This window comes from Pteronotus mesoamericanus, unplaced genomic scaffold (genome assembly GCF_021234165.1).
Source record: "Pteronotus mesoamericanus isolate MK-2021 breed Mesoamerican mustached bat unplaced genomic scaffold, CSHL_Meso_final scaffold_167, whole genome shotgun sequence".
Lineage (NCBI taxonomy): Eukaryota > Metazoa > Chordata > Mammalia > Chiroptera > Mormoopidae > Pteronotus > Pteronotus mesoamericanus.
This window is the reverse complement of record NW_026555308.1, coordinates 42154942-42179981: the sequence shown is the minus strand read 5'-3', so window position 1 is coordinate 42179981 and position 25040 is coordinate 42154942. Positions and strand designations below refer to the sequence as shown.

At 35.4% G+C, this 25040-nt stretch overlaps 1 protein-coding gene across 1 annotated transcript in view; it reads right to left on the bottom strand.

The window, feature by feature from the left end:
• FBXL17 (F-box and leucine rich repeat protein 17) overlaps nucleotides 1–25040 on the bottom strand; it is a 470506-nt gene that overhangs the window by 116266 nt on the left and 329200 nt on the right. The window lies entirely within an intron of this gene.

Sequence of the window (25040 nt, the reverse complement as noted above, 5' to 3'; positions counted from 1 at the left end):
CTCCACCCGCTCCCTTCAGCTTCGAGTGTCCCACTGGCATAAGGAACACTGGCTCTACTCCAGCCAGAAGAAACTGTTTTCTTTAGAGAAAACTGGGTTGGCAGTGGCAGCTTCTGTTTTAAAGCGTAACATAACATTGCACCGGGGCAGGGGACATTATACTAGGAAAACATTCTTCTTGATATTCTTGCCAGCATGTGAAGGGGAGAATAACTAATGAATAAACATAGTAAGGAAAAACAAATATTTATTCTAGAGCCACGCCCAGATGACTTTTATACTTCACATGTTGGTTGACCTCTTCCACCACCTTGCTTCATTACAGCTGAAAACACAATGCCTCCCAATGGAGAAGGTATGTTTGCATTTAACTTTATTAGAGAAATATCTACCAAGAGATCCGAACTAAGCCTGTATATGAAAATGATAAACATGATGGCTTGTCCACTGTGCAACGTTTCTAATATAATTTAGAGTAATGCAGAGTGGGTCCTGACTATAATGATAACTTAATGAGGAGAGTTTCACATAATACTCTTTAGGTGAAAAAATAAAAAAAGACAAGGATGAACCCTGAGCACAAAGATAAAATACATTTGAAAATAACATCACTATCCACTTAAAGTCAGAGAGATTGTCATCTTTAACTGGTATGCAGATAACACATCAATGGATTGTCTTTCATTTGTAAACAGAAAAGTTTACAAGGATATTTTTATGTTGAGATATATCAGGGCATGCTTTAAATGATTCCAGTACCGGCCATCGATATTGACCTTATCTGTACAAAAGATTTTTATACTAGGATGTCAAGGAAATGTACCAGGTTCATATAAAAACAAATCCTTCAACATTCAGTAACACAACTGAGAAGTACTCTGTTTTATAATCCTTTAACTCAATGCATTGACGTATATAACACATGGCAATGAACTTGCTATGAAAACAACACTAATATTACAAAATGAAACTTTACTGAGAACCAGAGCTAAAACACATCCAATTGCTTAGGGTGCTGCCTGGCTACACTTTATTTATGCAGATTTTAGGTTGATAGGCCTCACAGACAAGGAGCTATAAACCATTTTACGACACATGCATCCTGATTACAATGTCATGTTAAGAAATGGACTGCAATTTGTATTTGTGTTGTATTTAACAGATTTCTAGTAAATAGCCCACAAGTGCTCCTTCTAAAAGGTAATGAATTATATTAATGCCCTGTTGTACTTCCATAATTAAGGGTCTGGCAGCATTTCCATTATAATCAAGACTTGAGATTGGCGACAAAAGGGGAGGTGTCCTGTCTCCTGGCTCTGACCACAGTGCTCCCCTCAGGCCCCACTGCCACTTTGGGCCGTGGGGGACACACCTTTGAGGCTAGGCTCAAAAACAACGGAGAAGTTGGCTGTTGGGATTACTAGCCATCTATGTTTTTATCAGGTCATTCCCTTACTTTTCCTGGATTGCTTGCCCCTTCTATCAGCCTCTGCTTCTCCCTTTCCTTACTCTCCCAAGAGTCCTGTTCTCCTTCATCAGGAGTGGACCGATGGTTTCCCTTTGATACAGCTTCCTTACCAGGCTTAGTGGCTGCCCTGCTGTTTGCTCTGGAAGAAACCTCGCTGCCCTCTGTCTGAGCTGCACAGTACAAGAATCTATGCCTTTTGAATAACAATGAAAGAACGTCATAAACAAAGTCAATATGAGATGGCCAAGGGGTAGGGGAACATGACTGATGAGGAACCCCTCTTCACAAAACAAACATAAATGTATCAGAAAATTCAGAGAAAAAAACTATAGCCTCTAAGGGCCATCACAAAGTAGCACTTCTAAACAGTAAGAATGTCAGAACAGCGAAGCCAGGAAGGGGAGGAGGGCAGAGTCTGGGTAGGACTGGAAACTGACACCTTGCTGTAGCCCCCAAATTATTTTGGGTGTATGTATCACACCCTACCTGCATTAACACACATCAGAAATGGAAATGGAAAGGATTGGGCAGGGCAAGGAACAACAGAAGTTGATAGAGAGAGAGACAGGAGAAAGAGGAAGCCATCACAAGAAAGGTAGGAGAGGTGTTCTGGGTTGGTTCAACTTGCCTTTAAGTGAACAAAAAAGAACTGAGGTACAAAAGAAGAAATGGAGTAGCCAATGCTACCCTTCAAACAAGCAATTTCTAAGTCTCGTTATTTCCATCGCCAGCAGATTGTGTGCTCTTTGAGCAAGCACAGCCTCGGGGGTTTGTACATGTGGGATTTTTTGATTCTCAGCTTTCCCCCTTTATGGGCTGGTTGCATCAAATTGGACAATTGGAGATGATGTTAACTTCCCTGAGCTATTATGAAGGCAAGTTTAGATATTTAAAACATTTCCAAGAGTCATAGTCTCATTTCGATCCCCTATAATAGACCTACAAACTATTTAATTTTGTAAATTTGTAACTTAAGTTGTACTTAATTCTTATTTTTACAAAATTCAGACATGGTTGTCTTACTATTAACCAGTGAATGCATACTGCTGGGATGACAATATTAACAAAGATCTAGCCCTCTAGACAGGAGGCCAGCCATACAACTTCAGCTGCCACATGCCCATGGGCTCCAGGCGCCCGCCTGCTATAACATATATCACACCCTTCTAATGATCTGTGTCCCTCTTCAAACCCAAAATAGCCTAAAATAATTGGATCAAAGTCAAATAAGCATTAAAAATAGTTATCATGTCATCTAAATTTCTACCTCTTTGGGCGGACTTATGTGACCATAGAGAGGAAAATAATTTGTTAGACTTTTAAGGTGGATAAAAGATTAAATGTTGAGAGCTACTCTTCAGAAAATTAGTATATTCATTTTAGTACACAATAAGAATATTGTGCCTAGAATCCTCACATCTGCATTTTTGTGCTAAAATAAGAAAACATTTTTGTTGCTGAAGTTGTTTATACTTTTCTAGAGTAAAAACTTTATACTAAGCTTTTGTAGGAAATCGGAATGAATTAGTATGGTGTATACGATAACCTACTATGTCATCGTGCCAGAAGTTTGACCAATTCCTTTTCATGGAAGTTTGAAAATGTCAAGTTCATTTTTAAACCCATGGCTAGTTTCATCTACTTTAAACCAAAAGTGACAAAACAGGAATTGACTGAGGGGAAAACTCTGCAATCCACTGTTCTTAATATTTGATAATCCATGTGAAGCAGGTTTACCACAAACTGCTGTGACAGAATAAAGATGACAGATAAACTCCTGTGACCAAATTAATTGGAAATAGATGCCTCAGTCTTGTGATCCTATTTCAGTTTTTGAAAGAATTATATGCACCTTCAGAGCATGCCACGTCTAAGGATGATTAGTCCTTGTACCGCTGCCATCAGGCTGATACGGCGTGTTGCCAAGTGTCTCGAGAGAAAGCTAAAAGTTCAGTGGAGGTGGTGCATACTATGTAGCTATTCTAGGATTACCTCAGAGAACATTCTGGCTTTTCTATTGAAAGCTTGTCAGAGTTTCATATCTGTTCTCTTTGTGTCTGTGATGTGTGTTTTCAAACTGCCGTAAGTGGAATTCCTTAGATTGATCTCTTGGTTTTTTTTTTTTTTTCACTTTTGCCATACTGCTGGGAAACATACTATAAAGTGACTTCAGGCAGTCTATCAAGCTATCTATATTCACATATCTTTCCCACCTTTATTACGATTTATATATGTCAGAGTGCTCTGGTATTAAACTATGACAACTAATACATAAGAGAATTCAATGTTTTCCATTTGTCTAAAAACAATAACACTATGCAAGAGGTATATGGTTAACCATCAATGAATTTGTAGCTAGCCCAAATACAGCCAAATATTAAGCCCAGTCAAACACGCTGTTAATTAAATGATTAAATGTCATACTAATTGTTACTTGTAAGTGTATCATATTTACTTCAAAATAATTCAGTGTGTGGGAAGAGAGTAGAGAGGGTAAGAGTATAGATGAAACAAGTTCAGTTGTCTATTGATAACAGTTACAGCTGGGTAATATGTACATAGGGTTTCATTATAGTTTTTTTGTAGAGACATTTGTTAATGTTTGAAATTTTCCATGATAAAAACATTGTAAAGACATAAAACCTAGCAACTTCACAAGGTTATATTATTATTTAATATGGTTGAAATAAATTTATTTTACAGACTAGGAATATAATCTACTAAATCATCAGTATTGAATCTACACAGTAACCAAAATAAATTTGAGATAAAATAGATCTGTAGCTAGAGAAATATTTCAATGTCTAAAACAGATGTTTTTTATATTGATAACTATACTTCTTGACTTGTCAAACCAACCATAACTAATGTAATAAAAGAAAACCTGAAATAAACAATTACTTTAACACAGACTTTTTTGTTGGCATGTTTAATTTCTAGTCACAAAAGACATCAATGCTTTCAAATTAAACCTTTTTAAGGCTAAGGAAAATTATTAAACACAAGGAAAATGCAGTTTAGTCAAACATTAGAACAATGTAACATAAACTTAACACTAATATAAATATATTTACCATTTTATTTTCAGTGTGAATCAGGCTGCAAGGAATATCTCCCCTTACACTAAATCTCAAAATCGTATCTTGATGATGTTTTAAAATGTTAACGGTGATACATACTGAAATCAAATAAACTTGTAAAAACAGACTTAAATCATATCACTTAAAATATAAGTACAATAGTATTTAAAATTATATGTTATTGGAATTATTTTGACAACTTGATAGTTATCCTCATTAAAAATATAAAGCATAATACGTTAACACACTAAAGTTCTTAATTAATAAAGTAACACATTTACAAGTAAGTAGACATTTATGAGAATTTCAAAAACTATCGGTCACTCAAAATTTAACAATATAGTCCAAGAATCAGGCTTGAGGATGGGAAATATACAACAAATAATATAATTTTAATATGTAGGATCAATTGTGGGAAATTATGTTTATATCGCTGAGCAGTATTTTCTCTAATTTTAATACTACTAAATTTTCCAAAAGTCTATACAAATTTATTGACATATTGAGTTCAAAATTACCAATAAACTCAGGCCAAAAAGTTACAGAATTAAAACTTTAACACATTTTTGAGTAAAAGTATTTATAAAAGAATGGCTAAAAATGACCTACTCTTTTTTGAAGAGACAGACAGGAAAACACAAGAGTGGAAATTTAAAATATATTACAGTTTATACAAGTTAAATTTTTGTCTGTACAGTCTTTGGTTATTTTTCTTAAGTATCACTAAGAGAAAAGATACTTTCTAAGTAATATACAAAAGCCAAAACCACATAAGCAGTGTGGATTTTCAGCTACTTAAATCTGCTATTGCTTTATTTTTTAATAGTCAACTTCTCTTAAAAAATTCACATTCATTATAATAAGACAAATAGTGTGGACTTTCAGCAAATTATATCTGCCATTGCTTAATTTTTTAACAAACTGTCAACTTCTCTAAAAAAAAAAAATCAGATTCATTATGACAGATAAACAAATTTTCTCTCCCCAGGTGCTAAAACCTATACCGAAAAAAACTAAAATCGTATTTTAAAAGAATAACTACTATCACTTACAGAATGGAACCTTTATAAGCCAGGTTACTTTGTAGAAGTTCTCTCATGTCCTCCTTCCTAAATGCTTCATTTTTTTTTCAAGCAAGAAAAAGGGCTCGTGTAAATTTAGTAGCTCAACACACACATGTAGTAAAACAGTAGTAGTGGTTTCTTCTGATGCCTGCCCATGCTCTCCACATACTCTACATCCAGCAATAAAACCTGCCATCAGTGGGCATCTTGTTTGTTTTTAACCAATGTCTACCATAAAGATATTTAAAGCCAAGCAATTTAGTGAATCCAGCACATTTTGAATGATATTCTATAACCATGGCTGTTTATGAAAAAATTGGAAAATGGGTTTTAAGTCTTTAGGAATGAATGACAAACTCTATACCTGTTTTTATGATCAAGGACAATACTTTGATGGTATTTAATTCATCCTGGATGTATTAGGGGAAATTGAATTGATGCTAATAGTTGAGAGAATTATTGGCTAAAAGAGTTTAGTGTTGGATTTATTTTTTTGTACATACATATTTGAAAACAAAAATCTACTACTGATAATTTAAAATAATCAATACAAACAAGAATATTATTGGATTTCTTTTGTGCACAGGGCCAATTTAAAAGTATGCCCTTATTCAAAGAAAAATAATTTTTAAATATAAAGATCAAATGACAAAAAATTCAGAAGTCCTCTTCAAAATATTTGCTGAATACAGTATAGCTACCACATCCTGAATTCTGTGATTAGTCTGAAACCAAGTAATACTATATCCAGGAGTCTAGCAAGATAGCACCTTTCAACTCATTACCACTTTTTTCTATGGCATAAGTAAATTAATCTGAGAACTCACTGGTCAAACACTTTTCCTTCAATTTTGCAATTAAAAAAAATTTCAATCATTTTCTCTTGAAGATGTCATACAGGGTGCTAACTCTTTTGTAACAAAACTCAGCACCCTTAGAGAACTGAAAAACTATATGAGTTGAATATGTAGGCTGCTACAAATAGTCCTTTTTCTAAGTAGTTTAGTGCTATAATTAGTACTCTTGCAGAGGACCAAAGAAATGCTTTTATAAAAGGTAGAAATGCATTTTAATTAAAGATTTTTTAAAAATATTTTATTTATTTATTATTAGAGAGGGGGAAGAAAGGAAGAAAGAGAGGGAGAGAAACCTCGATGTATGTATGAGAGATACATTGATCAGCTGCCTCTTGCATGTGCCTCAACCAGGCCTGAAAACCAGGCCTGTGTCCTGACAGGGAATACAAACCAGTGACCTTTTGCTTTTCAGGACAATGTCCAACCTACTGAGCCATACCAGCCAGGGCTAATTATAAATCTTTTATTACATATGAACAAATCATCAAACATACAAATAACTGGAACTAATGATAATAGACCAAATTTGGATGTTCAGTTTTTAAATGTGAAAATTTTGCTTCAATGGATCAAAAGAATAAAATTACTCATCTAGATATGTACTACATTTGAATTTTTTGCTCCATTAATTAAATTAAAAAGTGAAAAACAGCATGATGATCTGATCTTTTTGTTTAGCTTAATAGGGGTAACTGCCTACCTGGAATTTAACCCCAAGCTAAATTTTCTCTTAGCAACAAAATTTGGCAAAAAAATAATTTGGGCAAAGAAGTTAACTGCTGATTACACCTGATAATGAAGAGGACAGCCCCCATCGGCTGTTTAACCTTCTGTCATGTCTATTTTTGCTCAAGGGGGTGTTGTCATCCAAACATGCAAATAGGAGCGTATTTGATATATTTGGAGTTTACAGTATTTCTAGATAAAAAAAATAAGGACACACTGTGACTCCCTGAATTAGGAGAAACAGGTTCTCCCTGTTGGAGCTGCTGGTGGTAGCAGCCCCCCAGCCCTGGCCTCCAGGACAGAGCTTTGACTTTCCTTTCTGTTCTTGCCCTAACCGCTCTTCATTTTTCTCGATGGGGGAAGAGTGTGCATCTGAAGCAGGATTCCAGGGTGGCAACTGAGCAACATGTTCTGGGGATACAACCTTCAGAGGGGAGAAGGGCTTTTCTTTACCGGTTAGGGAGGTTATTACTTTCTTTTGTCATTCTACCATGAGGCTCCACCCAGCACCCTCCCTACCACCCTCATCCCTTCAGTACGTGCAGATGGACCAGGAGCTATTGTCAGTGAGAGCGTGAAGGGGAGTGTGCGTCTTTTTGTTTCAATGGAGTTGCTCGCTCTAAAATTGGTGTTTAAGCCCAAGAACCCACTCGGTCCTTCAACCAGGACTGAAGGTGTATTCCAAGTATTTTTTTTAAATGAGAGTTCTGTATCAGGTTTGGGAGCAAGATGTTCACCATCATGTATTCACTTAACAATTATTTATTAGGTGCATAATGATTAAGAGTGTGAGCAATAGCATTAGTCTCTGTAAATTTGAATCTAGCTCCATCACTTACAAACTGCATAACTTGGAGCAAGTTATATAATTTCTTTGTATTTTCGTTTTCTCAGCTATAATATGTAATAATAATAACAACTCCCTTGTTGTGAAAACTGATTAAGTTAATAAAATGTGAAACTCTTAAAATAGGCCTGATACATAACAAAAGCTCAGTAAATATTAGCTCATATTATTGATAATTATTTAATATAAGAAATATTAATAATGCAAGTCTTGCTTGACAAGTAGCTAAGCAAGGAAGGATGCAAACATAAACAAGAAAGACAAAATGCTTCCCTATAGATAACCTCTCTCCTGACACAGAGCAAGCTTCCTAGGGACTGAATCAGGATTCCAGAGGTGAAGTGTCATTTCAATAACAATCTAGCTTTGTCCTAATAACAGACACCAACTATCAGAATGAGGCCAGGACCAAATCTGAGGCTGACCAGCTAACCCTCTGTTTGCATACGAAGAGGCCCGATTTTATACTTCAAGCTTGACTTAATAACAAATGATTGTAAAATGTGGTATGAATGGACATGTGAAAGTAAGACTTCCTGAAGAATTAAAATGTACATGACTGCAGATAACTGGAAGCCAGAAACACAAAGGATGACAGTCCTTCTTCTCAGCTCTTCATGTCTGTCTTGTTTCCTAAAAGCCTCTGGTTTATCTAACATATGTACACAGCTAACAGTGATGACAGTGTGAACAGGTGGAACAGGTAAATTGTCCTGTAAGTAGAGAAAAGAGTAAAAGAGTAGAGACTAGAGGGTAAGGAGCAAGTCTGAAGCTTCACGGTCTGTAGGCCTGGGGAGTGTCATAGAAAGCAAATGCCAGACACATAGAGGAGATATATATATATAAATATACACTTACATAATATTACACATATTTAAATCTATATCATTTTGATTTAAAGAAGATAAGTGTTGTCTGGAACAGTGATACTTAAATCTAACTAACTATAAAACTCATCAGAGAAACACTAAATAACATTAGCAAAAAACTACAGAGCTCTGCCCACTACCCTTATACCATCACCCGCCACCCCCCCACCCCCCAAAAGAGTCAGATTTAGTAGGTATGATATAAGGGTGGTGATTTGTATGCTTCCCTCCAACCACCAAGCTACTCAGAATATTTGAAGGCAGTATCACGGTTGGATGCACACACATCTCAATCTGATCTTTAGAATCACAACCCAGCCCCTCATCTACCGAGACTCTGGTTTCACTGATCTGGGGTGGGACCAGGCACTGGTCCAAGTGATTCTAAGGTGCAGTCAGAGCTATAGCCTAGGTCCTAGTTCAGCACTTTTCTGCTGGGCAGTGTATTACAAAACTGGATGTCATTTCTGTGCTTCCTACAAAGACCATATGCCATTGTCATGACCAGTAGATGCTACTTGAGCTCTTACTCTGCATAAGCTAGAGTACTGGGTGGAGACATAAACATAACTGGGGTATACATTCTAACTACTGATTAAGCCAATTTATAGGTAAGATTAAAAAATTAAATTCCAGCCCTGGCTGGCGTGGCTTAGTGGACTGAGTGCCAGCCTGTGAACCAAAAGGTAAACCAGTTCAATTCCTGGTCAGGGCAAATGCCTGGGTTGTGGGCCAGGTCCCCAGTGGGGGGCACATGAGAGGCAACCACACATCAGTGTTTCCCTCTCTTTCTCCCTCCCTTTCCCTGTGTCTGAAAATAAATAAATAAAATCTAAAAAAAAATTAAATTCCAGTGTGACAAATGTACTATGTAATTTTCATCCACTCCCCGAGAAAGAACCTGAAGGCCACTCTTTCAGATCTAAGATTCTCTTAGTATTTTATCTCTCCTGTTTGTGGTATTTAGATATTGCTTATACTAAGAGAAAAACATTCATTTTTCTGCTATTTTACAGTATTCTTTCATCAGCTTGCAAAATGAGGAGTCGACAATTTATTTTCAGTAGTACCTTATATGAAACATTTTAAGAATATTATTCCATTGATTAGGGTAGGGAGGTGTAATCACAGTACTAATGAAATAAAAAACAAATTGTTTAATTCAGAATTAGTTTCAAAGTAAATGAGTGATGAAATACAACTTCACCTGTTTGCACCTAAAAATATGGAGGTAAAAATTATATATACATATACAAAATGTCTTTTAAAAATATAAAATTGGGGCAGGTATATGACCAGGTAATGCTGGGATCTTCCTTATGACAAACAAGAACTAAGAAGTATGTACAACTCACTTTTCTTTATACAGTTTAATGATCAACAGATTTAGTCAGATTAGGAAGAAACTAATTTTCTATATGGAAGTATAACATATAACAAATATCCTGTACTACCATGAAAAGTATAGTGCTAAATACAGCGAAAAGTGAAATTTTCTATCATTGGACATCAGACAAGAATACTCTGCAAGTAGAATCCAAAAACTGCTGACCTTGAGAAAGACATATAAACAAGGCTATGACTCTTCCCATTTCTATCATTATTTTTTAGTGCTATAAACCTTGGCACTACTAAGCAGATTTTCCTCTTTGTCCTTCTCCATGATAAAAAAGATAACAAATGGCACTTGTGCCATTGAAACAGAAAGAACTTATATCAGTTCTAAGTGTGCTTTGGTGGACAAAGCGTTAAAATTTTTTTCTAATGAAAAATTTACAACATACATAAAAGTATAAAAAAATTGTATAATGAACTTCCATATATCCATCACCTAATTTCAACAATTAATAGATAGGCAAACTTATTTCACATGTACCCCCACCTATACCCCTATCCTAATGAGCACACTGAATGGATTATTTTAAAGGAAATGCCAAACAGCCATAATGTATCATGGAGTTGGGGGGTGTTTGGGGGGGGATTCATCCAGCTTCTGAATAATTAGGGTTTTGTTTTCATTTTCAAGCCATATCTCTTGTACTTTTTTCATTCCTAAAAAAATTTCTCCTAACTCCTAGTGCCTTTGTAAGCTTGCCTGGAGAAAACAAACTTACTTAGACTAGCATGGTAAGGTGATAAGTGATCATTCTTCATCCATGTGTATTTCTGATATACCTCTGTGACTATTAAAATATATTAACATAAGAAATTAGAGATGCAGGGATTTATTAAACCCTCATATGTAAACATGCTCTAAAAATCTATTAAATACATAAACATGGTTTTCTGACACTTTGACATAACAGGAGAATTCAACGTCAGCGCAGCCTCCACTTTTACATTCATTTGATTCAGCAATAAATAATCTAGGCAGATGCTTTTCATGATTCTAAAGCCAACAACACCTATATAAACAGAAAAATTTCTTATTATTTTCCCTAAACTAGTTAATCTAATATATATTTTCTTGAAGGTATTCCATTTTTACATGTAATGTTTTCTTTTAATATAATGCTTATTGAAAGAAAGGGTATGTATTATCATTTTTTAGGAATCTTCCTTCAACTCATGCTTCTTTATATCATGGTGCTGTCTCAAACAGTTAAGTCATGGAAATGCCAAAACATAAGGTGATGGAAAATCAAAATTTATATCTGAGAATGCCACAGCCAACCAGTTTTTGAATAGAGCTCAGCCTACCAGGTCAAGCTAACTTCAGGCTGGCATCTTTTAGCTCAAGAATAGATGTAACCTCCAGGCTCCTGCTACGGCGGTGGTGCAGAGGTTGAGTAAGAATTAGTTAGCAGAAGCTTTCAAAATTACCTTAAACTCATACTGAAATTATCATTCTGGTTAATTTTACATAGTTTAAAATAAACTTTTAAGGTAAAAATTGTGTCTTATTAACCAAGAACGCTTGGAAGGAAGAGACAGAATAACACTGATTCATAAAGCTGGATTGCTTCTTCTGACTGTTCTAGGAGGTTTCAAAATTATTGCCAATAAAAGCCAGTAACATGGTATAACAAAAATTGTTTTTAAAAAGAAAATACTCAGTTTGAAGCCAATAACACCAAATGTTTAAAAAAAAATCAAATCAATCAACACTGTCAGAAGTAATGATAATACTGACTGGCCTTGGGTTAATGTAATGACTGGAAAGCATCATGCGGGAGAGAACTTTGGGCTACTGGACTGCTCCTTCTTGATCTGGATGCTGGTTACAGGGTCTATTAAGTTTGTGAGGATTCACTGATATATGTGCACTTTTCTCTATGGATAGTATACTTACAAGTTTTTCTTAAAAGCAGAAAATGAATTAAAATGATATTATACCATTTTATACTGTATTATTTGAAGCATTATGCTATTTCTGAATTTTATATATTAGTCAATGTTTATATTCAATATAATATAAAATAATGTAGAAGTGGTTCTTCTAATTTCTGGGCTGTGCAAGAGCGATTATTTCCTATTTAACCTGATTTATTTAAAATACATGTTTCTTTGAGGAATTAGAAAGTAATTTTGAATGTGACTTAGCTTTCTTTAAGAGTAAAGATGGCTAGATGAAATATTTAGTATAGGATATTAAAACTATCTCTATCAGGTGAATAAATAAAAAAAACAAAGATATATTCCTCATCAATTCCAGTAGGTCTTATTTTAGAGACTACAAAACTGCCCTTACTTTTAAGAAAAAAATATCATATGTCCCATAAGAGTTTGCATATGTGTGTATCAACGTAACCAAAAGCCTAATGTACTCAACTCTCTGAGAGCTTTTATAAATATTCAAGACCTTTAAAAAGTTATTTTTGAAAAATTATGAGATGTACAGTAAGAAATTCAAGTAGTCTGGTCTCATTTAAAGTTTAATTTAATAATATTATCAAATAAAAATAAATAATATTAAATAAATAAGTAAATAGTATTAAATCAATGAGTATTTAAATTAGTTCTGTGAAACCTAATAAAAGGCATAAAATGGCTATTCTAAAAGGTGAAAGTTCTGGACATGGAACATAGGAAATTAAAAAATGCAGACATGGAAAAATGCAGACATTAAAGGAGTCAAAAATTGGAATCGGCGGCTGAAACCATACCGGGGGCTAGCCGAGTCTGGAAGAGACAGCCCACCACAACAGTAGCAGAAGAACCCACTTTATTTTATGGTTAGCTTATGACCAAAAACCTAACCATAAAGAAATGCTCATAAATCATTACAAATTCTAAATATTTTCATATATCCCATGCCTGATTTTTACCCATTTTAATACAATACTGCTCATTGTATTGCCCAGTCTGTCTGTCCAGATCCTTTCTCTACCAGCCTGAATCCTTCATCCTCTCTGAAATCTTCCTTGATCACACTCAAATCTTTTTACGTCTCCAAATTCCTCTGACACTAAGAACTTAACCCTTATGTAAGAAGTGTTTTATGAATGAAACTCATTTTTTCCTGATGGGAGAAGAAAGAACAAATTCTATCTAGTATATTTCCTCATTGAATCTTTATAACAGCCTGATTCACAGATGAAAAATTTGCGTCTCAGGAAGATTAAATAATTTGCCTGTCTTCACACAGATTTAAAGAAGCAAGGCTGTGCTCTGCATTCTGGCCTGCTTGACTCCAAAGTATTAAAGCCTCTGCCTTCAAGCACCTGATGATTTAAAAAGACAGAAAGAATTATATTTTATCATGATGCCTCTCGTAGAAAATGACTTGCATTACTAACTTCACTACCTCTAGCACATCACCTGAGACAGATGTAGATGTACGAAATGTTAGAAGGAAGATAAAGAATTTGCACACATTCATATACCCCATCAGTGGCAGGGCAGGGACTAGACACTGTCCCCTAGCTCCTTCACACCATGCTCTGCTGAATAATCACAGCATAGGGTGTTCAAGGATGAAAGCCTGTATAAAAGCAGGCAGCATATTGTAGTGGAAAAGATACCAGATTTAGATTCAGAGAGACCTGGGTTTAAATCTTGTCTCTGCCATTACGTTGTATCCTTAGGCAACATTTGCAAATACTCTGAGCATTATTTCCCTATCAGTACAACAATAATAATACAGGGTATTGAAGGACCATAATGGGAAGACTAGTGGAGCCCATATATGTTAAATTGCTAACAAAATACTCAGGGCTAGTCTCTCTGCCTCCTCCCAACTTATACATAGTGTCGAAATGCTGAACACTGGTATTCTACTGACACTTCATCATTGCAGGGGTTCATCATGAAGCACAGCCCAGAAATCAGATGTATGTCCTCTACAGAGCATCCACTGCACGTGGGCTTCTGTGACCCTCCAGGCATCCTAATGAGAGAACAGTGCTCCTTGAGATTCATTACCCAAGAGTATTAAGGACATGGCATCTTGAAAACAATTTCAAGAATTCATTATCATATCAAATAATACAGGTTTCATTACAAGAGGGCAAGGAGTTATAAAGGACACATTTTCTTTTTTATTTCTGTCTGATTTGTTTCTGCCTGACTTCTAAGATGTCAGATGAACAGTCTGCTTTATTTATAAATGACACTATAGTTAAGAACAAAAGGATGATACTATAAAAAGAATAAAAAGCCTCAGAAAGATAATGAAAAAGGTAAACTTAGTGTCTATTAACTAGATGGTTGATCTAACACCCTGAGTCACCAAGGCAAAAAAAAATAAATAAATACAATCCACATTCAGTGACTGTTTGCATCTTTGCCACAAAGAAAGAAAAGCAGAAGTCACATTGATATCCATTTTTCTCATATTTCACTAAATTTAGAATGACTCCTGAAATGGAGTTTTACACTAAAGATGGCCAATCTAGAGCCATACTCTCCAATATAGTAGCCACTAGCCACACGCAACTATTGAGCACTTCAAATGTGAATAATCCAAAGTGAGATGTGCTTTAAATGTAAAATATATACCAGCTTTCAAAGATTTAGTATTAAAAAAGAATGTAAAATATCTTAGTAGTAATATTCTAATTGGTTACATGTTGAGATAATATTTTTGATATATTTAAAAATATTTTTATTAAATAAAATATAACAAAATGAATTTCACCTTTTTTCTTTCTTTTTTCAATATGGCACTAGAAAATTTTAAACTGCATTATGTAGCTCACATTTGTGACTTTCTATTGGACAGTGCTGACCAAGAATGAGAATCAGAGATTTTTTTATATTCAGGCAGGTGCCAAATATGAGAAGTACTCTCCTTAACTAAAACAAGAGGGGTTGCACTTCATTAAGAATTCCATTTGCAAAGTGTTTCATGAATCACAAATGTTCACAGGCTATTGTACAGTAGGTATTTAGCATGTTACATTGCCACTTGAAACATTTTGCTCTGTTAATATTATGATCCACAGAGATAACATTTAAAGAACTTTAAATTTAGAATATATAATTATTATATGTTCAGAATTAATTCTAGTATATAAATATACATTCTAAATATATAGTGACACTGATAGGATGTCACTGAAACACCAGAGTTCAGTATATAGAAATAGAAGAGATATAGATATAAGGTATAGCTACAGATGTAGATAAAGACATAGATATAAAAAATCAGAAGTCAGAAATTCAAAATCAAAAACCTTAAGAAACCTGAGATTTTTAAAATATTTTTCCTGAACTGCTCCTATATTTTCTTTATTATTGGTCTCTTCACTCATCTCGGTGCAACTCATCCTCTACACCACTGTTTTAAGTTCTGTTTTGGAAGATAAATTTGCTTTTATCACTTTCCTCCTCAAACACCTCCAATGACTCCCAACATTTATAGCATAAAGTCCAAATTCTTTAGAGTTAAAGCTTGCCAACATCTCATGCCAAACTGTCTCTTCACTCTCACCTTTGAGAATTCTCAAACGCAGGTCAATGCCTCTGCCTCAGCCATGCCAAGCCCACTCAGTTCTGCGGCCCTTGTCTCCCTCCTTGTCTGCTGGTGATCTCTCCTTGCCTTCAGTGATACCCCAGATGACTTAGTATGGCCTTATCTATACTCAGCAGGTATCTGGTATATGGGTATCATCCCATATCTCACTCATCCTATTATATTGTACACACAGATCTATTGTCCCACCTGAGATCCGTTTGACAGGGAGTAGGATGAAGAACCTTGCTATTTCAACTTTGTGTCTCTAGTATCTAATACAGTGACAGACATGAACTAAGTCTTCAGTAAATATTTTTGGGTTGAAAGAATGACGTTCTTTTTCTTTATCTTCTTAGACGCTAGCCATGCAAGATTTTCATGTTTCTGAAACATCTAGCATTTTCCTGCAACTATGATCTATATCACCACTGTTCTACCACAACTTAGAATGGTTTTCTTTTTGAAATGTGTTTACTTTTATTAGAATAACACATGTATATTGTTTATTTTAAAGTTAAATACTGCAACCAGCAGTGTCATGCTATATACTTACTCATTTCCAAAACCAACTTCCTGAGATCAACCACCTCCAATTCCTTTAGGTATGTTTTTATTTTTCCTTTCATTCTTATATTTCTCAGGCATTGCTCTCAAGGAGAGCATAGGCAAAAGAAGGCCAATCTGTCTCAAATCTTCATAGTCCCTAAAATATCTTGTAGAGCTCTTTACACATAACACATACTCAATAAACACTTGTTGGTCGATTGAATAAATGGATATGTGAATATTCATGCTCTTTGGTGCTTGAGCACAAACTGTCAACATTCTGCAGTACATTCATATATCCCACAGTCAAGGCAAATCGATACGTTAAAAATGGGTTACCAATAGGAACAAGGAGAAAGGAGGCCACGAAAGGTAAGTTAATGTGGGCAGAAACAAGGAAATCCTCCAAACCAAAGAAATCAGGGTAGCCTGGGATTAGAGGTTATGGGAATGAATTTTATAATCAGATATTTTAGATTTGTGTTCTACCTGAATAACCTTGGGCAAATTAGAGGACTTCCCTGGGTCTCGGTTTTCTTATCTGTAAAATGGCATTATTGATCCCTCTCTTCCAGATTCTCAAGTGTCTGATATGGTCTATAAATGAAAGTGGCTTTACTTTTACTTTGAGTGCAGATAAGAATAATAATAACAATAACTAAAACATCACCCTAGCAACCTTAAAAATAAGGTTGTCTAACTGGAAGCTTCTTATATACTTACTGCTAAGGCTTTACTAGGATAGGGTAGAAAAAGAAAGAAGTGGTTAAACTTGGTAAGGGGAAGTATGTGTGCAGGACATGAAGACAGGTTACGTTTAGCAGCACTATAAGGCAGAATTCTACTTACATTGATAGGATAGTCACCTTTTTTGTTTGTTTGTTTCAGAAAGTCTACCAAGAAAATCAAGTTTCTTCTTTAGATGGCACATTCAGAAGCGCAATAACAATATTTTAGAAATGACAATGGGTATCTGATTACTGCTAAAATTTAATATGTATACTTGATGGAAAAGTAAATTTCATAATATCCTATACTAATGTAATCCATACAATGAATTGAAACTCTATCTTTAACTTTCTATTAAGAGAGATATGCTGGAATTTCAAGACAATAAAATCCCACCAGAGAGTATCATATACCAGAACTTTAAATTGCTCTCAGCATCTCCATGATGATTCAGTGCATTAAAGATAAGTGACTGGTTAAAGCATTTAAATCAACATCATGTTTCTGAAACTTTCCATGAACAAAATGAGTATCCATTTAGAAAGATTTTACAAAAATGATTTTGTTGTAAAGACAAAGAGAAACATAGAACAATAAATTATTTTAAAGCATTTGGCTAGTTAAGTAACATCATCTACTAGGTGGAATATAACACAATGTCTTGAATCACAAAGTGTTCTTAGGTGACAGTTAATCAGAAACACCTGTGCTTACTTCCATTTACTAAGGACACATAAAATTTATGAAATAGCTGATGCACATAATCATTAAACTGATCTACAAATACTAAGATCTCAATGCAACTAACAATACTGGAATGTTGTCCTCATAGCCTTTGCTAGTTTTGCATTTTTTTTTTTAACATATAACAGTTCTAACCATTTACTAGTTGTGATCCAATTTAGGGAAAAGAAAAAATCCCAAACAGAGAACTAAAAATGGTATGTGTGGATATTTTGGTTTTTAATAAAAGCATAACAAGTCAATACCAAGTCTCCAAAATGGATTTAATTTCTAATTAAATGATTTTATCATCTCAAAATTTTTAGTATTTATTTTTAGGGAGAAAGGAAGAGATGGAGAAAAAAAGAGAGAGAGAAACTTCTTTCCATTGTTTCTTGCACATTCCCAACCAGGGCCCGAAACCCAGGCATATGCCCTGACTGGGAATCGAACTGGCGACCTTTTGGTTTGCAGAAAGATGCCCAATCTACTGAGCCACACCAGTCAGGGACATCATTACAAATTTTTTAAGGTAATATCCATTATAATAATAAAAGCAGAATTTAAGTAATCTATATTTGAATATTTGAGAAAATTAAAATGTATTTCTTGTAATCTAATTCTTAGGCTGAAAGTGCAGAAGAGAAATTAGGAAGAATTAGTTTCTTAGAGTTAGCCCTCCTGTGTCCTAGAATGGAGCAAAAATAAACTACAAACAAATGAAACATTCGTGGCTAAAACTTCTGACTCTTGGCGTTTTCCTCCTGTGCTGTTAAAGGTCATGTGTGTGTGCGTGCGTGCGCGTGAGCCGGGGGTGGGGGGGCGGGAGAGAGACAGAGAGAGACAGAGACCAAGGCAGAGAAAGGAAGATACAGATGCACAAACGCGATCACTATCTTGTAAGTTAATATTTTCAAATGACAAAATGTTCAACTCACAAATTTGTAGATAAAATCCCAAACTTCTCTTTCAAATATTATTGTGCTCTAGATATTCTAAAAAATCATTTTACTACAAAATAGGTAGAAATTGTTTAAAATATAAAAATTCTTTCAAATACATAGATTTTCTAAGAACATAGAAAAAAATTACCATTAAGCCCAGCAATTCTCCTAAGTATCCACTCAAGAGAAATGAAAACCTGCATCCATCCAAAGACTTGTATAAGACTGTTCATAGCAGTATTATTCATAAAAAAGTAGAAACAACTCAAATATCTATAAACCGGTAAATGGATAAATAAAATATGGAAGTCATTAAATGGAATACTATTTAACCATAAAAGGCATGAAATATTGATACATGCCACAATATTGATAAATCATGAAAACATAATGCTAAATGAAGGAAGGTAGATGCAGATCACATCTTATATGATTCAGTTTATATGAAATGTCCAGAAAAGTCAAATCTAGAGAGAGAGAAAGTATAGTAGTAGCCACCTGAGGTTGGATATGGGAACAGAGATTAACTGTAAGCAGACAAAAGAATCTTATTGGGGTGACAGAAATATTCTAAAGCTAGACTGTGGTGATAATTATTCAACTCTGTAATCTACTAAAATAACTGAATTGTACTTATAAAATGGGTGGATTTTATGATATGTAAATAAAGTCATTTTTTAAGTAAGTGAAAACAACTTAAGGACCCCCAAATGAAGGAGGAATGCCCCCATTACCTTGAGGAGACTTGCTCGTCTTGGTAGCCTGAGTGTAATGGCCCATGTAAAACAGAGTTGAGAAGACTGTCTCCTCTGAGAATTAAAGCGACAGGCCGCTCCTCACATAACTTTGGGGTGTGAATTACCCTTCTTTTCTGCCCTCGGAAACATCTACCCAAAAAATAAACTCAAAGGATGTCCCATTGGTAGTGCCTTAGAGTTCCTGGTAGAAGCAAAACCAACTCTCCGGAGGCATGTCCATGAACCCGGGTCCCATTAGACTCCCAAAGACAAAGTCCAAATGACAACCCACAATTAAAAATGAGGGCCAACAAAAAGAACAAACAAAAGAATAAAACCCCAAAGGACTTCAGATTTTATAGTATCAGAAATAAATATAATAAGTGTATATTTAAACGATATGAAAACAAATAAAAATTTCTAGAAATTAAAAATATGATCACTGAGACTTAAAATGCAACAGACAGCTTAAAGTGAAAATTAGATAGAGCTGAAGAAAAATTAGTAAACTGAAAGACACATCTAAAGAAAGCATTCTTTAGAGCACATGAATAGACAGTACAAGAGAGCCAGACATAGCAAAAGAAGGTCTAATATCTGATTAATTATATGTTCATAAGAAAATAATAGAGATAATGGGGGAAAGTTAATGTTTGAGAAAATAATTATTGAAACCTTCCCAAGTCTATTAAAAAACTGAGTCTTCAAACTCATAATCTTCTACAAATTCCAAGCATGATAAATAAAAAAATATCTAAGGAGGGTTATCACACACACACACACAAAAACCCCTGTATAACAGTAAAAGAAAAAAAAAGATAATGATGATTGGCAGCTCTCTCAACACAATGGAAGCCAGATGACAATGGGATTTTTTCAAAATACTAAAAGAAAATAACTGCAATTTCTCATATTGTGTACCCAGCTAAATTCACTCAAGAACATAGGTAAACTGAAATATGATCTGATATTTTTAAAAAATTGTGTATAAAAGCCTCACACATTTTGCTTAATGAAAACAACTTTTCCCATTCTTAAATAAACAGACAAATAACAATGTTATCCTACTTACTTTAAACAATTAGATACAAAATTGTGTATTATGTCCAAAATGTTTACCTAAGAAGTTAATAAAAGTATTTCTAAAATCATTACACAAAAGAAATAATATTCTATTATCACATAAAATGATTCACTTAAATGATAAACATTTTCTACCACTTTTGCAACTCTATAGAGGAATGGCAAGCCTGCCAGGTCTCACAAAGAAACCGGGGTTGGAGAGCTAGTACCACAGTTAGGTTGTGGGATAAAAGGTCCCCCTACCCGGGAAAGAGGAAAGTTCGTTCTGGATTTGGAGGTGAGAGAAACTGAGCCTCAGTTTCCTCCTCTATACAAATTAGGGGCTTCATGAGAATCAACTTTTTCTAACAGTTCCTACAGCTCTCAAGCCTGACAATTTTTTTAGCACCTCTGAAACATCTGTCTTCTATAATCTCAGAACCAAGCCAGTTGGAAATAATTCTAAATAGAATTTGTAGCACATTATATAATACAGTCTTGCAATATTTTCACACCAGTAATTGTATCAGCTAGGAAGTTTCCAATCTTGATTCCTCATTCTGCAGCCCCAGGAGATTTAATAATAGAAATACCTGCCTGAAAAGGTGTTTGAAAAACTGACAGCTTTTTTTCTAAGAACACTGTGCTGGTTAGAGGACGCTAGTTAGGGGGATACTAGGTGTCAGTATACAGGTCTTCCCAACAGTAGCAAAGGAAATTGCTACAGTGGCAAATTTTCAAAGTTTTTTTTCCTGTTTAGTTATGTCATTTGGGACCAGATTGATTTATATGGCACAAGCAATATTCTTAGTGATTCTGCTGCCTGATATTAGCTAGGCTTTCTCCCTTGTGCAAAAATAAATTGGAAACCTGAAGGTGATCGTGCCTGTGGCTGTGCTGGACTGAGCATACGTGCCAGAGTTCATGGTGAGGCTGGGGCAGGTCGGTCCAGAGGCTGGAGCAGAGGGTTCGGAGACGGCAGTGTCATCCTGCCACATGGGTAACACCCTCCATCAAAATATTTAGAATAAAATGTCTATTTTTAAAAAACTGCTGTGGAGAGAAGGCTAGAAATATAGTGTAGCTGCTGGTTAAATGTCTGCCCTCTAATAAAGTAGAAAATATTTTTAAAATTTAAAGTCAAATTTAAAGCTGATTTAAAAATCCTACATGGGTAAAGAGTAACAAAACCATTTCCCTTTCTGAATGAGGATATGATCTTATGTTCACTTCCTAGATGTGCTCCCCTAAAATGGTATACTAACCATGTTACTAGGCAACATTGCTTATAGTAACAATGACTCTAACTGGTAGACAGCCTCTGTGCAGTTTGAGAGAACTATCAATGCTGGCAGGGGACACTGCTTCTTTAGAGTCCCTCAGTGCAGTCATTCTTGTAACTGGACATGCAACTTTTGGGGATGCTAGATGCTATACCTATTGATTGTTCCAAGAGATATTAGTTCTTGGTGGTTAGAAGCTTCCACGCCATGACAATGCCCACACCCATGCCATGTGGATGTCACCTCCTTGAATTCCAGCCTTCTTCTGGTGGACGAAAGAAGATGCTTCCCTGACTCCTGGGTGCACTGTGGCATGGACCGCTGCAAGGTTTCTGAGAGAAACGGGCTCTCTGACACTGCTCTGGGACAAGCTGAGGTTCCCATTCTTCGCCCTGCTGTGAGGACTGGGCCAAGGGTGGCCTATCATGGCTCCATGTCCACGTGTTTAGTTGAACCTCCTAAGATGCCATGGTAGACACCACACCCAAATATTTAATTTTCAGTATTTCTTTTGTAACCCAGGATAAACAACATATTGCTTAAGTCACAAACAAGAGAATTTTTATAACATTTTGATTTATTCATTCATTCAAGAATATTTTAGAAGGTTCATTTTAGCTACTCTGTGATAAATAGACTCTAAGGTAAAAAGAAGACAAATAGGTTGTACAATTAAGTGGTAATGAAGTTGTCGGTGGAGATATTAATAGGAGATATACTTGGAGGGTAGAGCTGATCTGGCTTGTTAATGGATGTGATGAGAGATACAATGAATAGTGAGGCTAAGTTCTGGCTGGAGCAACAGCTGGAGAGTGATGCTGGTCTTCACTGAGTCAGAGAAGACCAGTAACAGTTAGAAAGGAGTGAGAGACGCGGCAGGGAAGAACACACGCATCCACTCTGCATTTAGGTTAACCCACTGATAGGCAGTGTGGGGAAAGGATGATTTGAGAATAATGGTAATTACAGATCCAGTTTTATAATCAACATTATACACTTAATTCCTTTTATGGGAAGCAGGGATAAATAAAAAAGTAGAAAAAGCAAAATATTTTTAAGTGTGCAGCACATCATGTGTTAAATTGAAACAACCTCAAAGTTCAACTTTCGTCACTGTTCAAGGAGAAAATCCTTTACTATGTACTTTAGGAAAAAGGATTTGCAACTATATGGTGCTTGAGAAATATGCTATTGCTGTAATTTAACTCACTGTATGGGGGCCTCAAGATGCACAGTGGCATTCCAAACCAACTTTTAAAGAAAATTGCATGGAATTTTCAAGACATCAGGAGTGTTCTTAAAAGTTATGCAGAGAAAACGGATTTTTGATAGCTATGAATTACATTTAGTGCTGCCAGATTGCAGGGAACGCTCTTTTTGCCTCAGTATGGTTACAATTACTGTTGACAAAGTTTTAATTTAAATTTTTAAAGATCTCAATGGAAGAATATGGGTCACTGAATTTTCATTCACTGTGTAAGTATTACCAGTGGCAGAAAGCAAGCTTTGTTAGTGAGGGTCCAATTTTGGCCCTGGAGTCCATCTTCTCTGCAGTAGTTGGGAATTGAGTATGTGTTAGTGAGAATAATTTGGCTCCCAGTTAGTCAATCAGGGGACTGAACATGCACAGTTAGAAACCAGCCTGGCACGGAACAGAAGCTCAGTTCAGAAAATACTAAATGCACTTGCGAGACAGACCTCAAGTCCACACAAATCATATATTATTATCACGAGCTGGAAGGGATGCGATCTTTCCTAGCAGGTTGTAGATTTAGATAGATTTGTAATAGTCCAAAAATGTGCTACACAGCTCCAAAGTCTAATTCTACAATTTTCAACTGGTTTCCTAAAGTTGAAAAAAAAAAGAGGTAAATATTTGTAGAGCCCACTGCATGTAAAAAAATGTCTTACAGAGCCTTACCATATACCAGGAAACCTTAAGAAATTATAGTAGGTGTCTAATTTAAATGTTGTATCTCAACATACTTATTTTAAAAGTCTATGCTATGTAGGCTATTAAAAATAAAGACCACATGCTTGAATAAAAAGTTAAAAATCGTATTTTTGCATAAATCCAAGAGAGCAAAATAGATTCCAAATCAACCGTCTATCTAGCAAAGAGATGAAGAATGAGCTGCGTGAGAGAGGCAGCATAACTGTGCAGATAATTTTTGTGTGTGGAGGGGAGAGTCTTGCCTCAGACTTGTGCTGTTTGGTGTCCTATTTTCCTCAAAAGCCTGAAGCTCTAGAACCAGCGAATGTGATAAATACTATTGACATGTGTGGCACTCCCTAACTTTGTTCTAGCCCTCAAATACTGTGGAAGTAAAAGAGCATGACAAAAATGTGAGCAGAATATGCACATGGGGTGTAGGGGACTGGCCTTCATAATAATACATTTCACAAGTATGTAAATAATAATGGTGTCCTGGCAAATACCACACACCAAAAGCTGTGACAACAAAGAAGCCACAATTTATGTGAAAGTTTCAGCATACTTGCTAAACTTACTCCTCTTTCTGCCACTCAAAAAAAAAAAAAAAAAGAAAATTTATCAGAATCAAAGTGAGAAGAAACCACTAAATATGTTCTAATTTATAACTTTTTAGAAAGTATATCATTTGCAAGCCCTGATTGCAAGGTGTGTTGGAATGGTAAGTTGAAAATCAATGCTTCAGAAGACTTCATCCAATTTCTTTTGTAAACCAGAGCAGAAGGTATGATTCTCAGAAAAAGCCAAGTACATTTGCCTCAACACAAAATAGGACTGACTGAATTTCAAACTCTTCATTTATTTTGTAGAGATGAAATGTTAAGTTCCTTATTCTGTTCAAAATCTACTTGAATCTTATTTATTATGATATATGTGTGTGTGTATAATGCATGGATGCTATTATAACTATTATGTTTTATATGTATTGTGTTTTATGGTAAGACTTCCCCCCAAAATGGAATTATCTTCTGGAGGGCAGGCCCCCAGTAGTACAGGCTTCCCCCGCTATGTGAGTGCTCTAGGAACCCACCTGTATCACTGTGCCAGGTGGCATTATCGTGAGAGGCTGTGTTTGGCTTCAGTGACTATTTTCTGAAGACTCTTTCAACACATTTGCCCATTTCATGATGGGTGATTTACAAGTGCACCTGCCCACATGGCATTGAGTGTTCAGCAGTTTTTGACCAAAAACAACGTGACCCCATGCCCCATCC